General features: G+C 41.9%; 1 non-coding gene across 1 annotated transcript; it reads left to right on the top strand.

The window, feature by feature from the left end:
- The first annotated feature begins 1,274 nt into the window (after positions 1-1,274).
- On the top strand, positions 1,275-6,835 carry LOC109615124. The gene is made up of 4 exons (XR_004575478.1): positions 1,275-1,767; positions 4,589-4,650; positions 4,871-4,942; positions 6,596-6,835. It is a non-coding gene; the product is annotated as an uncharacterized LOC109615124 (transcript).
- Positions 6,836-16,332: the final 9,497 nt, after the last annotated feature.

Genomic DNA, 16,332 nt, shown 5'->3' with positions numbered 1-16,332 from the left:
TAGATATATATTTTAGATTTAGATATAATATTTAGATTTAACATTTAAAATGTAGATATAAATTGAACATTTAGATTTATATTTAAAATTTTGATTTAGATATAACATTTAGATTTAACATTTAACATTTAGATTTAGATTTAACATTTAGATTTAGATATAACATTTACATTTAACATTTAGAAATAATATATATAATATATATATATATAATTTATGTCTCAAATGTGAGGAAAATACGCTAAATGAGAGGAAAGTGAGCTAAATGTTGAAAATGTATCATCAAAAAAATTTTAACCGATTACATTCGGCACCCCATACTTTTAATTCCATTGTTTAATGTCTGTATTTTTTTCATTTAAGAATAAAAAGATGAAAGCGCAGCCCGTGATTTCCTGTCTGTTAGTTCCTTCAATAAAAATATTTAAATTAAATGTTTCAGGTAGCCTAAAGTACCCTATTTGATCTGATTTGCAGAGGGGGATACACCGCTCTCTCAAAGGCTACCATCGGTGTGACACCTATTTGGTCTAAAGCGGAGGCGGAGCGATCGTGTGAGGGACTCAACGAACCCACGCCCACATCCTCGTACACCTGAACAGCCACAACTGGCTGATATAATCGATAACAATGATAATAAAAAATGTTGTCCAGTAATTTAATTATCGATTCGTCTGTGAGACACCGCCAAGGGAAAGGGCGGTGGTGCTCTACTGAGCTTAACGTAGATTAAAACAAATCTCTGCTTTGCAGAGAGCTCGGTAAGTGTAGGATTGTGACCGCAGTCTGGGAGTGTGTGGCCGCAGTTTGGGAGTGTGTGGCCGCAGTCGGGGAGTGTGTGACTGCAGTCCGGGAGCGTCAACCATAAGGTGGAATGAAGTACATGTTTAATACAACAAGTGCTTTATTTGTTTGAAGCTATAAGTAGATGAGATTATATAGGTGCGCTGACACTGCAGATGTTTGTCGGGGTTGCAGGTCATTAACCCAACCAGCTAGTATGACACTTCTCACACACAACATCTAAATTCACTACAATATAATTTACAGAAGTAACACAGAAACACACACACCTTTTCATTTTTGTATTTACTATGTTTAAAAATTATTCAAAAGTCAACGTGTCCGGATCAGTAATAAGTCCAAACATGGATGATAGAACTGTTCTGGGGTCTATGATTTGGCAAAAAGGGATGTGGATTATTTCCTGTCCCGTTTCCCTGTCCAGTAGGTCCATCGTGTCCGGTCATATTTGTGTAAATACGGACGTCCACATTCCTCACTGATCGTGTTTGATGATGTCGTATGTTTTTGTGCAGAGGACCTACAACAACTGGTTAAATCATTGCTTACAGAATCCGGCATCTCTCCGATTTGGCACCAATTTTGATGCATTCGGTATCTGTCGCACGTTATTTGCCCTCCCATCACCGTGTGGGCTTTGCACTGTCAACATTCTACTAAAAGCGATCGTACACAAAGTTTACTATTACTGCGATGCCTACTTCTAGCCTCGTCAAGTGGATTTAATTCTGAAAGTGAAGCAACTTTTAAGAATAGCAGCAGCAAAACAAGTCCCACCAGAACTGCCTCTTTCCTTGCTGTCATACAAAACCTCCCCTAGACAGATACTTGAGTGCATCTTCAGTTCTCAGACAGCAAGGAGGAGACGTTATTTAATTAAGGATAGTTTCTCATTTGACTTTTGGACTTTACCGCAACTCCTAGCTGACACAACATTTTGGATATAGCGCTATTTATTCTCAGGTAAAATTAGGGGTCATTGAATTGTCTTGATTAGTTTGTTGTTATTCCAAAATATGACATTCATAAATCTATATATGCAAACTGATGTTGGCACGTTTGCGCTATTTACCAGACTTTATAAAGAGACTGGTTCTGTAAAATGAACGGCATGACAGACATTTGAATGAAGCAGGATAATGCAACATAATACATATTGGACTATCATCATATTGAACAGTAGTTTCTGATACTCCGCACGGTTATGTACTTTGTGAGACCAACCTCTCTAATTTATTAGACGTGTGGAAACACTATTAATATTTGTAAATAAATAACAGAAACACCGCCATGACGGATTTGATTAAAACGCAGCCCTAGGCAACGGTACATGACAGTGTTTACATTATTGTATTTACAGTATTGTTATAACTCTAGGCTTAATCCTGATGACATCCAATCTCCGCTTATAATAGTGGGACGAGGATGTTTTGACAAGATGGTGATTGTACAGAACCTCCTGCTTGAGAGGATTGACTGTGTGGTGGGGATGATTATCAGTGCGTTTGCTGTTATGGAAAGGTATTTGCGAACACGTCCTTAGAGGAGTTTGGGAAGCTGCGAGGAATGTGTATTTATAGATGAAGGTGCGTGTTTAGTGTCGTCGTGTGTAGATGGACAATACGTTGCGTTTCGTTTTAAACTTAAAAAACAAACGTTTCAGATATTTCAAACTCATGCAATGTCATCACATACCATCTTACGCGTCAGATAGGAAACACTGATATGATATATTCTATATTTTCTCATTTAATAAATGTAGACGAGTATCAGAGAAATGCTGTGCTTAATCACGTGCCGCAATTTTTTTGTTTTCGTGTGGTTGGGCTGTCTGAAAACCACGTTATGCTTTAGGAATACACATATGGCTAGGTTTGGCTTGGCCGTGTCGGATACCTGGCTCCGCCAGTGAGACCAGGCCAGATTGATTACCAGAATCCCACCTGACCTTTTTGTCCAATTCGTTTTGAGATGGGGAGAGAGGTCATGGAAGGTATGAAATAGACGTTTGGGTTAGGGTTGAATTTTCAAGGATATTCAGTTGTCTTCTTCACTGCAGGTTCAAAGGCTGATTCCTCTTGATGACTCAGTTGGAGTCATGCAGTCATTCCTAAACCATTAGGATGTCCCACATCAGAGTCCATAATAAAATGACGGAAGCTCTCTTCAAGTCCATGTCATCATGTCATTGATCGTTTATTTAAATGGGGGGAAATATTGAGAATGTCTTTTTCAAGTAATAAATGACCCAAAAAGAAGCGTTGTTAGTTAACATTTTATGACACGTATAAACAAAACGACGAGAGGACCTTAAAATAGAGGCCAAGTGTTTAATTTCTTTATTTACTAAATAGTTTAAATGAGAAGCCTACATTTAAAAACAGCTGCTGACATGGTTTTTAAACAATTCTATTGGAATATAACTAATTCAGGTCCTTGTAGAAATAGTTCCGTTGAATAACAGGTTATTGTTTATTTAGCGTCACGTGACAGTAAATAGAGTGATGTGTGTTTGATTTAGCATAAAAAGTTTCCCGATGTTTTTGTTTCAGTTCCGTTGTGACTGTGACGGTAGCGAAGAGATAATGGTGTTTTTTAAGGATGAGTTCTAATGGGATGAGTTCCAATGGGCACATCAAAGTACTGAATAGAATGGGAAGGGAGTGTCCGTAATGGGCCACGTTGTTAGAGCACACAAAGCAGAGACAATATGGAAAGAGATACACAAGATTCAGAGACATGATCCCATTATATTTAGATCTGCGTCGAGCCGATATGGTCTGTTTATCACCCTGTGCATTTAAAGGCCTGGGTAAAGTACCCGACCGCAACGCCGTGTTAATATATCAGGACACCAGTATCTGGCGAATTGGGTTGTTTGGGTCTAATAACCGAACTCAACGCCATTGTATGGGTGATTGGTCAACTTTGGTAGTGACATGATTTTCTTCATGTTTAAAGAAGTCAAAATTGTGTTTTATTTTATTCACTGTGGATGCTGATAATGGAGCGTTGTTAGGTTTCTCCAACTCAAAACGATCACATTAAAAACACTAGTCCTTTTCGATTTCCTTTATGATTTTGCTTCGTGTGACTACATTCAGTTGCTCTATGAAAACAGCTGAATATGAAAATAACTTTTTAGCTACGAACTAACAGGCTAACGAACGAACCAAGCTAGTATGTACAGTAGCCCGGTTATAAGAATGCCCTTATATTGAGCGTTCCTTGAATGGGACGGGACCAAACATGACCAACAACTAAAAACGTCTTAAAAATTCTGATTATGAGCATGTAAATTATGACCGAATAACATTTTGTACCTAGTACTAGTTGTAGTCCTAGTTATGTACCTGAAACAGATTAGGTTTTTTGACATTTTTCAATGAGAAACGCCTGTGAGCCAAACGTCCCAATCATTATGCTGGCAGGAAATGGCGGGAATGGAACTTTGAAAGTGCTGTTATTCTTAGTTGATAAAACATGTAACAGACAGAAATAAAAGGTGAGATTCTGTACTTTGGCTTCTTTTATCTTTTAATCATATTTTCGTATGCCTTAAGTGTACAGCAAAAATAGCAGTTTTGACTTGACTGTCCCAATGCTTACGGAGAGCCCAGTATACCCGTTGATTCTTGAATATATCATTTATAAATGCCTCATGAGCTTAATTCAACTGTTGTACCCAATTCTATAAAATCAGCAGATTCTAATTGGGTTTGTGACATAATTTGATGTGCTTGATGTTTAGATGTTCACAAATTTATGTTGTATTCCTCCACAGGGACATAAGAGGAGGTGAAGGACAGGATATGAAGCATCTGAGGATTCTCCTCCTTCTAGCAGGTAATGCGTGCAGTGAATATATGCCTCCAATCTCAACCTGACGCTAGCTTAACAATTGCTCATGAAGGGTTACATAATCACCATCTACCACTATAGCTAGTTTGAAAGAAGAGCAGTGACTGTTAGATGGATCTTGGTTCAGTATCAGGATGGTGGATATAGAGTATAATGGACTGAAATGTTTTCTTAACTGACCTTTTTCTTATTCATTTTCTAACAGGACTAGTGGGGACAACATCAGGCCAGAGCACAACAGCAATATCCCAAGATGTTGGCGTCAATACAACAAAAGGTAATGGACTTTATCCTCACAGGTCAACTGAGGCACATGGTGTCCTCGGTTCTGATATGAATAGCTGTGGTGGAGACTTCCTGTGTTCAACTGGATCTGCTGGTTCAAGACTGTCACACATTGCTTTGAATTGCAATGGGTGTGTGGAATATGAAGTCTGCTGGAAAAGACAAGTCATAAATGTCTGGAACACCACATACATTTGAGCTATAAGTTCCACATTCAGAAAGCACAGAGTCTGCAGATCGCGGGTGATGGATAAAGGATTCCCCCCTCTTTAGTGATATCCAATGAATCACTTAAGGACCTGCTACATCGCTGCAGCTTCCAGTGGACTCAGGACAGTCGATGTCGAGAGAGGTGTCCTACGAACTGAATCCGACGCCATTCTGGTTCTAATTACGCGGCTCGCTCATAAGCCCAGCCGCGAATACAGACTTCTACCGTTATTAACTGACAGGCACCCAAGCCGCCACAGAGTGGCGCTAGAGCACCTTCAGGCAAGGCACCCCGAATTCTTTTAATATCCCGGTCAAACTGTGACTGGGTCGTCCAATTGCACGGCCCTCTGATTGCACCCCTTAGCTGCGAACCGGACTCAAACCCTGGTCTTACGGTGTCACCGCTAACTGAGTGTCAAACATCTGTAATTCAAACCACACAGTGGCCAGTTTATTCTAGTAATGGGGTGGACCCTCTTGTTCCCCCAGAACAGCCTGGATTCTTCAGGGCATGGACTGTTTGAGGGGTGTCTAAAACATTTGATGGGGATGTTGGTCAATGCTGATGCAATGACATCCTTTTGCAATTGGTACTTATTTTGAATGATGGTACATTCGTGCTGAAGACATGTTCCTGTTCCTCATCTCATCTTAAAGATGGTGAGCTGGGGTCCGGTCCGGTGGGGACTGGGCAGGCCAGTCAAGTAAAGAAGGTCAGTTGGGGTTAGATTTGGGGACTGGGCAGGCCAGTCAAGTAAAGAAGGTCCATTGGGGTTAAATCTGGGAACTGGGCAGGCCAGTCAAGTAAAGAAGGTCCATTGGGGTTAAATCTGGGAACTGGGCAGGCCAGTCAAGTAAAGAAGGTCCATTGGGGTTAGGTCTGGGGACTGGGCAGGCCAGTCAAGTATAGAAAGGTCAGTTGGGGTTAGATCTGGGGACTGGGCAGGCCAGTCAAGTAAAGAAGGTCCGTTGGGGTTAGGTCTGGGGACTGGGCAGGCCAGTCAAGTAAAGAAGGTCCGTTGGGGTTAGATCTGGGAACTGGGCAGGCCAGTCAAGTAAAGAAGGTGCATTATGGTTAAGTCTGGTTAGGCATGTCATTAATTTCAAATAAGTAATTAATGAGTATTTCACAACAAGCTGTGACAGCCAAACTATTTGCCCAAATTCAACAGTTTTTCCAGACCTGACCATGATGCTATGTTAGTTTACATGACAATGCCCAATCAACGTAGAAACATATTATCGTTCATCTTCTGTAACTGAATTGTATAGGCAAATGTAAATATATTAATATCACCACTCTGAGCACATATTCATGTAACAAACTTGACACAATGTAATCTGTATGTTCTGTACTGACAGATTCCAGTAGCAGTCATAACATTTCCAGAATAAATAAGACCATTTTAATTTTTTACCTTTCCTTCAACAGCACCTGTCAAGATAACTTCAGGTCCAATCAATGTGACAGCAACATCAAGACCACCTGTCAATGTAACCTCAGGTCAAACCAATGTGACAGCAACATCAAGACCACCTGTAAACATAACTTCAGGTCCAATCAATGTGACAGCAATACCAAGACCACCTGCCAGTGTTACTTCAGGTCCAATCAATGTGACAGCAACATCAAGACCACCTGTCAATGTAACTTCAGGTCCAATCAATGTGCCAGCAACATCAAGACCACCTGTCAATGTAACTTCAGGTCCAATCAAAGTAACAGTAACATCAAGACCACCTGTGAATGTAACTTCAGGTCCAGTCATTGTGACAGCAACATCAAGACCACCTGTCAATGTAACTTCAGGTCCAATCAATGTGCCAGCAACATCAAGACCACCTGTCAATGTAACTTCAGGTCCAATCAATGTAACAGCAACATCAAGACCTCCTGTCAATGTAACTTCAGGTCCAATCAATGTAACAGCAACATCAAGACCACCTGTCAATGTAACTTCAGGTCCAATCAATGTGCCAGCAACATCAAGACCTCCTGTCAATGTAACTTCAGGTCCAATCAATGTAACAGCAACATCAAGACCACCTGTCAATGTAACTTCAGGTCCAATCAATGTAACAGTAACATCAAGACCACCTGTCAATGTAACTTCAGGTCCAATCAATGTGCCAGCAACATCAAGACCTCCTGTCAATGTAACTTCAGGTCCAATCAATGTAACAGTAACATCAAGACCACCTGTCAATGTAACTTCAGGTCCAATCAAAGTAACAGTAACATCAAGACCACCTGTGAATGTAACTTCAGGTCCAGTCATTGTGACAGCAACATCAAGACCACCTGTCAATGTAACTTCAGGTCCAATCAATGTGCCAGCAACATCAAGACGACCTGTCAATGTAACTTCAGGTCCAATCAATGTAACAGCAACATCAACACCTCCTGTCAATGTAACTTCAGGTCCAATCAAGGTGCCAGCAACATCAAGACCTCCTGTCAATGTAACTTCAGGTCCAATCAATGTAACAGCAACATCAAGACCACCTGTCAATGTAACTTCAGGTCCAATCAATGTAACAGTAACATCAAGACCACCTGTCAATGTAACTTCAGGTCCAATCAATGTGCCAGCAACATCAAGACCTCCTGTCAATGTAACTTCAGGTCCAATCAATGTACCAGTAACATCAAGACCACCTGTCAATGTAACTTCAGGTCCAATCAAAGTAACAGTAACATCAAGACCACCTGTGAATGTAACTTCAGGTACAGTCATTGTGACAGCAACATCAAGACCACCTGTCAATGTAACTTCAGGTCCAATCAATGTGCCAGCAACATCAAGACCACCTGTCAATGTAACTTCAGGTCGAATCAATGTAACAGCAACATCAAGACCACCTGTCAATGTAACTTCAGGTCCAATCAATGTGCCAGCAACATCAAGACCTCCTGTCAATGTAACTTCAGGTCCAATCAATGTAACAGCAACATCAAGACCACCTGTCAATGTAACTTCAGGTCCAATCAATGTAACAGTAACATCAAGACCACCTGTCAATGTAACTTCAGGTCCAATCAATGTGCCAGCAACATCAAGACCTCCTGTCAATGTAACTTCAGGTCCAATCAATGTAACAGTAACATCAAGACCACCTGTCAATGTAACTTCAGGTCCAATCAAAGTAACAGTAACATCAAGACCACCTGTGAATGTAACTTCAGGTCCAGTCATTGTGACAGCAACATCAAGACCACCTGTCAATGTAACTTCAGGTCCAATCAATGTGCCAGCAACATCAAGACGACCTGTCAATGTAACTTCAGGTCCAATCAATGTAACAGCAACATCAAGACCTCCTGTCAATGTAACTTCAGGTCCAATCAATGTAACAGCAACATCAAGACCACCTGTCAATGTAACTTCAGGTCCAATCAAGGTGCCAGCAACATCAAGACCTCCTGTCAATGTAACTTCAGGTCCAATCAATGTAACAGCAACATCAAGACCACCTGTCAATGTAACTTCAGGTCCAATCAATGTAACAGTAACATCAAGACCACCTGTCAATGTAACTTCAGGTCCAATCAATGTGCCAGCAACATCAAGACCTCCTGTCAATGTAACTTCAGGTCCAATCAATGTAACAGTAACATCAAGACCACCTGTCAATGTAACTTCAGGTCCAATCAAAGTAACAGTAACATCAAGACCACCTGTGAATGTAACTTCAGGTCCAGTCATTGTGACAGCAACATCAAGACCACCTGTCAATGTAACTTCAGGTCCAATCAATGTGCCAGCAACATCAAGACGACCTGTCAATGTAACTTCAGGTCCAATCAATGTAACAGCAACATCAAGACCTCCTGTCAATGTAACTTCAGGTCCAATCAATGTAACAGCAACATCAAGACCACCTGTCAATGTAACTTCAGGTCCAATCAAGGTGCCAGCAACATCAAGACCTCCTGTCAATGTAACTTCAGGTCCAATCAATGTAACAGCAACATCAAGACCACCTGTCAATGTAACTTCAGGTCCAATCAATGTAACAGTAACATCAAGACCACCTGTCAATGTAACTTCAGGTCCAATCAATGTGCCAGCAACATCAAGACCTCCTGTCAATGTAACTTCAGGTCCAATCAATGTAACAGTAACATCAAGACCACCTGTCAATGTAACTTCAGGTCCAATCAAAGTAACAGTAACATCAAGACCACCTGTGAATGTAACTTCAGGTACAGTCATTGTGACAGCAACATCAAGACCACCTGTCAATGTAACTTCAGGTCCAATCAATGTGCCAGCAACATCAAGACCTCCTGTCAATGTAACTTCAGGTCCAATCAATGTAAAAGCAACATCAAGACCACCTGTCAATGTAACTTCAGGTCCAATCAATGTGCCAGCAACATCAAGACCTCCTGTCAATGTAACTTCAGGTCCAATCAATGTAAAAGCAACATCAAGACTACCTGTCAATGTAACTTCAGGTCCAATCAATGTGCCAGCAACATCAAGACCTCCTGTCAATGTAACTTCAGGTCCAATCAATGTAACAGCAACATCAAGACCACCTGTCAATGTAACTTCAGGTCCAATCAATGTGCCAGCAACATCAAGACCTCCTGTCAATGTAACTTCAGGTCCAATCAATGTAACAGTAACATCAAGACCACCTGTCAATGTAACTTCAGGTCCAATCAAAGTAACAGTAACATCAAGACCACCTGTGAATGTAACTTCAGGTCCAATCAATGTAACAGCAACATCAAGACCACCTGTCAATGTAACTTCAGGTCCAATCAATGTGCCAGCAACATCAAGACCACCTGTCAATGTAACTTCAGGTCGAATCAATGTGCCAGCAACATCAAGACCACCTGTCAATGTAACTTCAGGTCGAATCAATGTAACAGCAACATCAAGACCTCCTGTCAATGTAACTTCAGGTCCAATCAATGTAACAGCAACATCAAGACCACCTGTCAATGTAACTTCAGGTCCAATCAATGTGCCAGGAACATCAAGACCTCCTGTCAATGTAACTTCAGGTCCAATCAATGTAACAGTAACATCAAGACCACCTGTCAATGTAACTTCAGGTCCAATCAAAGTAACAGTAACATCAAGACCACCTGTGAATGTAACTTCAGGTCCAATCAATGTGCCAGCAACATCAAGACCTCCTGTCAATGTAACTTCAGGTCCAATCAATGTAACAGTAACATCAAGACCACCTGTCAATGTAACTTCAGGTCCAATCAATGTGCCAGCAACATCAAGACCTCCTGTCAATGTAACTTCAGGTCCAATCAATGTAACAGCAACATCAAGACCACCTGTCAATGTAACTTCAGGTCAAACCAATGTGACAGCAACATCAAGACCACCTGTGAATGTAACTTCAGGTTCAATCAATGTGCCAGCAACATCAAGACTGCCTGTCAATGTAACTTCAGGTCCAATCAATGTAACAGTAACATCAAGACCGCCTGTCAATGTAACTTCAGGTCCAATAAATGTAACAGTAACATCAAGACCACCTGTCAATGTAACTTCAGGGCCAGTCATTGTAAAAGCAACATCAAGACCGCCTGTCAATGTAACTTCAGGTCCAATCAATGTAACAGCAACATCAAGACCACCTGTCAATGTAACTTCAGGTCCAATCAATGTAACAGCAACATCAAGACCACCTGTCAATGTAACTTCAGGTCCAGTCATTGTGCCAGCAACATCAAGACCACCTGTCAATGTAACTTCAGGTCCAATCAATGTGACAGCAACATCAAGACCACCTGTCAACGTAACTTCAGGTCCAATCAATGTGCCAGCAACATCAAGACCACCTGTCAATGTAACTTCAGGTCCAATCAATGTGCCAGCAACATCAAGACCACCTGTCAATGTAACTTCAGGTCGAATCAATGTAACAGCAACATCAAGACCTCCTGTCAATGTAACTTCAGGTCCAATCAATGTGCCAGCAACATCAAGACCACCTGTCAATGTAACTTCAGGTCCAATCAATGTGCCAGCAACATCAAGACCTCCTGTCAATGTAACTTCAGGTCCAATCAATGTAACAGCAACATCAAGACCACCTGTCAATGTAACTTCAGGTCCAATCAATGTGCCAGCAACATCAAGACCTCCTGTCAATGTAACTTCAGGTCCAATCAATGTAACAGTAACATCAAGACCACCTGTCAATGTAACTTCAGGTCCAATCAAAGTAACAGTAACATCAAGACCACCTGTGAATGTAACTTCAGGTCCAATCAATGTGACAGCAACATCAAGACCTCCTGTCAATGTAACTTCAGGTTCAATCAATGTGCCAGCAACATCAAGACCACCTGTCAATGTAACTTCAGGTCCAATCAATGTGACAGCAACATCAAGACCACCTGTCAACGTAACTTCAGGTCCAATCAATGTGCCAGCAACATCAAGACCACCTGTCAATGTTACTTCAGGTCCAATCAATGTGACAGCAACATCAAGACCACCTGTCAATGTTACTTCAGGTCCAATCAATGTAACAGCAACATCAAGACCACCTGTCAATGTTACTTCAGGTCCAATCAATGTGCCAGCAACATCAAGACCACCTGTCAATGTAACTTCAGGTCCAAACAATGTGCCAGCAACATCAAGACCTCCTGTCAATGTAACTTCAGGTCCAATCAATGTGCCAGCAACATCAAGACCACCTGTCAATGTTACATCAGGTCCAATCAATGTGACAGCAACATCAAGACCACCTGTCAATGTAACTTCAGGTCCAATCAATGTGCCAGCAACATCAAGACCACCTGTCAATGTAACTTCAGGTCCAATCAAAGTAACAGTAACATCAAGACCACCTGTGAATGTAACTTCAGGTCCAGTCATTGTGACAGCAACATCAAGACCACCTGTCAATGTAACTTCAGGTCCAATCAATGTGCCAGCAACATCAAGACCACCTGTCAATGTTACATCAGGTCCAATCAATGTGACAGCAACATCAAGACCACCTGTCAATGTTACATCAGGTCCAATCAATGTGACAGCAACATCAAGACCACCTGTCAATGTTACATCAGGTCCAATCAATGTGACAGCAACACCAAGACCACCTGTCAATGTTACATCAGGTCCAATCAATGTGACAGCAACATCAAGACCACCTGTTAATGTAACTTCTGGTCTAATCAGTGTGACCACAACATCAAGACCACCTGTCAATGTAACTTCAGGTCAAACCAATGTGACAGCAACATCAAGACCACCTGTGAATGTAACTTCAGGTTCAATCAATGTGCCAGCAACATCAAGACCACCTGTCAATGTTACATCAGGTCCAATCAATGTAACAGCAACATCAAGACCACCTGTCAATGTTACTTCACGTCCAATCAATGTGACAGCAACATCAAGACCACCTGTCAATGTTACTTCAGGTCCAATCAATGTGACAGCAACATCAAGACCACCTGTCAATGTAACTTCTGGTCTAATCAGTGTGACCACAACATCAAGACCACCTGTCAATGTAACTTCAGGTCAAACCAATGTGACAGCAACATCAAGACCACCTGTGAATGTAACTTCAGGTTCAATCAATGTGCCAGCAACATCAAGACCACCTGTGAATGTAACTTCAGGTTCAATCAATGTGCCAGCAACATCAAGACCACCTGTCAATGTAATTTTAGGTCAAACCAATGTGACAGCAACATCAAGACCACCTGTCAATGGAACTTCAGGTCAAAGCAATGTGACAGCAACATCAAGACTACTTGTCAATGGAACTGCCCCCCTGACTGTCGCACCAACTGCCCCCCCGACCGTCGCACCAACTGCCCCCCCGACCGTCGCACCAACTGCCCCCCCGACCGTCGCACCAACTGCCCCCCCGACCGTCGCACCAACTGCCCCCCCGACCGTCGCACCAACTGCCCCCCCGACTGCCCCCCGGACTGTCGCATCAACTGCCCCACCGACGGCCCTCCCAAATGCTGCTCCAATTGTCTCCTCAACCACCCCCCCGACAGCCACTCCTGCACCTTCCAGTGTGGGAACCTTGGGTCTTCAGTTCAGTCTCAACCAGCAGTTCACCCCAGATCTTTCCAACTCATCCTCTTCAGCGTACAAGGATCTTGCTGCCCTAGTGGTCTCAGAGGTTGGTAGTGATGTCACACTAGGTTGGTATGGAGACGTCATGCTAGGTTGGTATGGAGACGTCACGCTAGGTTGGTATGGAGACGTCACGCTAGGTTGGTATGGAGACGTCACGCTAGGTTGGTATGGAGACGTTACGCTAGGTTGGTATGGAGACGTCTTGCTAGGTTGTTATGGAGACGTCTTGCTAGGTTGTTATGGAGACGTTAAGCTAGGTTGGTATCGAGACGTTACACTAGGTTGGTATGGAGACGTCACGCTAGGTTGGTAGTGATGTCACGCTTGGTTGGTATGGAGACATCACACTAGGTTGGTATGGAGACGTCACACTAGGTTGGTATGGAGACGTTACGCTAGGTTGGTATGGAGACGTTACGCTAGGTTGGTATGGAGACGTTACACTAGGTTGGTAGTGATGTCACGCTAGGTTGGTATGGAGACGTCACACTAGGTTGGTATGGAGACGTCACGCTAGGTTGGTATGGAGACGTCACGCTAGGTTGGTATGGAGTCGTTACGCTAGGTTGGTATGGAGACGTTACGCTAGGTTGGTATGGAGACGTCACACTAGGTTGGTATGGAGACGTCACGCTAGGTTGGTATGGAGTCGTCACGCTAGGTTGGTAGTGATGTCACGCTAGGTTGGTATGGAGACATCACACTAGGTTGGTATGGAGACGTTACGCTATGTTGGTATGGAGACGTCACGCTAGGTTGGTATGGAGACGTCACGCTAGGTTGGTATGGAGACGTCACGCTAGGTTGTTATCGAGACGTCACACTAGCAATAACCCGCAAAGTTGGGGTCAAGTCAGTCCATTCCAGTCAATAAAGCATGCACACTCAAATTTCCATTCCAACTTTTTAAAATTATTTTCATTTTGAAATTGGCAGTAATAAATTAAAAACAGCATATTGTCGTCTTGATAATAGAAAATGTTAAATGAACAGTCAAATTTCTGGTCCTGGTCACAATTCTTCTTTCTATTTGAATGTTGGTTACTGTGTTTAATTGCATGATTATCTTTCATTGCAGATTACCAAGGTTTATAATAAATTCCCAGGCTTCCTTCTTTGCTTTGTCAACTCATTCAAGTAAGTAAATGATTATGCCCCACTGATTTAATTACAGTAACGATAGCTATAGATCATTTATTTAATTACAGTAATGATAGCTATAGATCATTTATTTAATTACAGTAATGATAGCTATAGATAATTTATTGCTGAATTATGTTCTTACTATAAATTGTATCTCATGAAATACCTTATACAGTGTCTGTCAAAAGTATTCACCCCCTTGGACTTCCTATTGTGTAAATATTAAAATCCAAACTAATTTAAATAGAATTTCCCCCACTAATAAATATAAAAAGTCCATAATGTCAAAGTGAAAAATAAAATCTACAAATTGTTCTAATTAATTAATAAGTTTAAAACAAATTGATTTCAAAAGTATTTACCCCTTCAGTCAATGTTTGGTAGAGACATTCTTTGCAGCATTTACAAACTGTAATTATTTGGAGTTGATCAGAGGCAAAAACTACTTATTTAATGATTTTTGATTTCACGTTGTGACTTAATTAAACAAATCAAATGTATTTACAAAGTCCTTTTTACAACAGCAGTTGAACAGTAGTGTTGAATTTCAGTGGCTAGGAAAAACTCCCTAAGAAGGCAAAAATTTAGGAAGAAACCTAGAGAGGACCCAGGCTAAAGGGGTGACCTGTCCTCTTCTGGTTGTGCCGGGTGAGATATTAAGAGTCCAATTGGAATAATTAATAAATGCATGTGGGGCTAAATCCAGAGCCTATTTAAATTTAGACTAGGTCAGAAGTATGACCAGATGGAGAGGGACAGCAACGGACCCCTCAAACCAGGTACTCTGCAGGTGTGGACCAGGACCTCATGTCCTCCTAAAGTTTAAAACGGGAGGAGACTGGGAAAATTCAGAAAATGCATTCCTCATATCAACAACGATTTATAGTGGAGAAGGAGAACTGACCCAATCCCCCAGCACAATAGTATAGCAGCGTAAGTCCTTGGGACTAAGATGTGGAAAAGCCCAGGGTGGTGAATACTTTTGACAGCCACCTTATTTTACTTTTCCTAATTGAATTCTGCGTGTTGGCTGGGACAGAACATGTTACAGCAATTTTGTATGTAGTCCTAGAATTAATGGGAAGGTGTGTATAATCCTGTGATGTATGTAGTCCTGGGGTTAGTGGGAAGGTGTACAACCCTGTGATGTTGCATGTAGTCCTGGGGTTAGTGGGAAGGTGTACAACCCTGTGATGTTGCATGTAGTCCTGGGGTTAGTGGGAAGGTGTACAACCCTGTGATGTTGTATTTGACCCACCGTCACACTGTACAGTGTAAGTCAGGGATGTATAGTCACTTAGACACAATCTCAAAATACGTTGTTGTTCCCCTTTAACTTCCCCTTTAAAGGCACGAATTGTGACTCCAGAGACGGCTATTCCAAAGGGCTAAACTGATAATGTTGCGGTCCATGTTCTCCTCTCCTGTTTAGGAGCGGATCTGTAGTCACCAACATGACTCTGATGTTCAATAGAACTTCAGTTCCCAGCACCACCAGCGTGATTGCCGCTTTTAACGCCAGTTCCTCCTCGTTAAACATTATACCCAACAGCATCGCTGGTAAGTAATTCCCCACTACGCTGGTCAACCAAAGGAATCCCAGGACTTCTAAGCTCATCTCGTTACGACGAGATAGCCGCAGCCTGTGTGTTTTTGTTGCCAATTTTATAATTCATTCCAGCAAGTTGTTTCACTGTAGAAATCCATCTTGTTGGTTGTTTTCCCAGCAGTCTACCGCGTCCAATAGAACACACCATTTGGAGGTGTATAGACAGGCCAGTGTCATAACTAAGAACATCCCAATGAGCCCATGATCTGGCTTAATTAGTCCATGGGTATGAGGAAACAGGAACGTTTTAGTCTTTAGGCAGCATAACCGAGAAGGTGTGGTCCAGAATACAGCATCCATATTAGGAACATTATCATT

The sequence above is a fragment of the Esox lucius genome, chromosome 25, assembly GCF_011004845.1.
Source record: "Esox lucius isolate fEsoLuc1 chromosome 25, fEsoLuc1.pri, whole genome shotgun sequence".
NCBI lineage: Eukaryota > Metazoa > Chordata > Actinopteri > Esociformes > Esocidae > Esox > Esox lucius.
This window is presented reverse-complemented; position numbering and strand designations above follow the sequence as displayed.